Source organism: Cyprinodon variegatus, unplaced genomic scaffold, assembly GCF_000732505.1.
Source record: "Cyprinodon variegatus isolate N-32 unplaced genomic scaffold, C_variegatus-1.0 Scaffold504, whole genome shotgun sequence".
NCBI classification, from domain to species: Eukaryota; Metazoa; Chordata; class Actinopteri; order Cyprinodontiformes; family Cyprinodontidae; genus Cyprinodon; species Cyprinodon variegatus.
Window position 1 is genome coordinate 531,957 of NW_015150957.1, and position 2,286 is coordinate 534,242.

Below are 2,286 nucleotides of genomic sequence, written 5' to 3' on the forward strand. Positions count from 1 at the left end.
TCAAATCCAGGCCTTAATCAACACCTGCATGGGTGCATGTGGATGTTATCAAAAAATAAAATGTGTTTATATGCAAAGTTAATGAATTCCAGGTTTGCTTATTTATTTAAATCCTATGCAGTTGAAAACAAGTAGCTGTTATATTAAAAACCATTTTCTTTTATCAATGAACTGTCAGAGAATAGGTTTAATATTAAAAAAATCTATGTCTGAAAATATTATTTAGCCTATTTGTTTTATTTTTTTATTTCATGATGGATTTTTTGTGTTTTGTTTCTGCAAAATTTTTTTAAAATATGAACCTCTTTAAATTTAGGGTCATTTTATTATGCGGCTTATTCTAAAAACATAAGATCAAAAGACTGTAAATTGAAGCCTTTATAATATGTAGGATGCAGTAGAATTACTAAATAAAAGTGTTACAAAATGAAACAGGTTGAAAAAAAGAAATCAATGCTGAAATTAATAATTATTTGTTTAAATAAATAAAATAAAACCATAACAGATTTTCCCACCAAATTCTGTCATTTTTAGGGCTGCAACTAATGATTATTTTGCAAATCCATTAATCTGTCGATTATTTTTTGGATTAATTGATTAATAATCCAAAGATGATTTTTGAAAGTTAAACCAGGTGAAACTAAAACTTTTCTACTTGAGGTGTTGTGGATAGAGCATATTGACACAGGAGAAAGTTTTATGTTTTTATCTTAAATGCAAAATGTTTATATATTTTTTTTACAATTTTGCTATAATTGTTGCTTTAATTGACTTGTTCTGTCAGCTAAAAGTATATTTTACAGTCTCTATATTTGTTAACTATACAGTTAATGATTAATGGATTACTAAATTAGTTGATGATTATTTTTATAATCGATTACTTAATTGATCCGACTAATTGTTTCAGCTCTAGTCATGTTTATGTTCATTACTGGGGTACGACAATATTTAATTGTAACTGCACCTACCCAGTTTGTGTGGTCTGTTTTAGTGTTTCCTTTCCTCCTCCACCAGGTGGTGCCCCGTCCTCATTGGGCCTCCCTGCACACCTGCAGCTCGTTGCCTCATTACCTGTGGAGCGTTCTTAAGCTGCTAACTGCCACTACCTCGACGCAAGAGTGTTTGCCAATATAGGGTACTCTAGCCATGCTTAGTTTAGCNATGTGTTTCCAGACAATTTGTTCAATGTCACAGGCTACCCGACACCTTTTAAGGTCTTTGTCAACAAGAAAGAGAAACATCCTCTCTGTGTCTCTAAGAACAGCACAAAAGGATCCCTGCACCTCGGAAACGTCACCAACCGTCTAGGCAAAATCAATGACTCTGATCCTTTGTGGGTGACGTTTGCTAATGCTGAACCCTTTTCCCCCGATATGACACACCCCCTCACCCTGTGGAAGGAGACTGGTACTTGTGTGGAGGCAACAAAGTCTACCCCTCCTTACCAGACAATTGGTCAGGTACATGTGCACCAGTGTTTGTTTCTGATCACACCGTGTTCCTGACTATCCAGCATGTAGAACAAAACCACAGGAAAAAGAGGGAGGCTGGACTGTCATCACACTTCAAACCCCATGATCCAATATGGGGGTCCAATGTTCCTGCTGAATTCCAATACTGGACAGTAGGTCATATGATCATGCACTCAGCTATCCCATCCATCGGCTTGGGAAAACATGCCCTTCAGATAGAGACTATGGACTACAGACTGAAATCTCTGGTGAATATCACAGTGGATATCAACAAAGGACAAAATAAAGTTCTAAGTGAACTATGTCTGATGGTACTACAAAATAGAATGGTTCTGGACATGTTAACTGCTAGTCAAGGTGGCGTTTGTATTTTGATTGGAACTACCTGTTGTACTTACATATTTGGTGAAAATAAAACTCATATTGAAGATGCTATGAATGCTTTTATTGGTCTACAGAGAGCCATGAGTGGGGATAATCAGGGTACTCAGTGGGACGTCTGGACATGGCTAACCACAGGTCCGTGGTGGCACTGGATTCTTAAAATCCTAAGCCCAATTATTGTGATTCTCATATTGTTCGGCCTTTTTGCTATGTGTGTGTTTCCATGCATTAAGTCAATGGTTAATAGAGTTAGAGTTAGCTACGTGATGCTAAACCTCTGGAGCAAGAAACAGCTTTTTAAAAAAAATAAAATAAAAGGGGTAACCGAGTGACGGACCTACCGAAAATGCAACAAGCGGTGGAAAGGTGGTGGAAATCCTGAAATAGGATGTGTTACCTCTTATGAATAAAATGAAAAACAGGAGGGAGA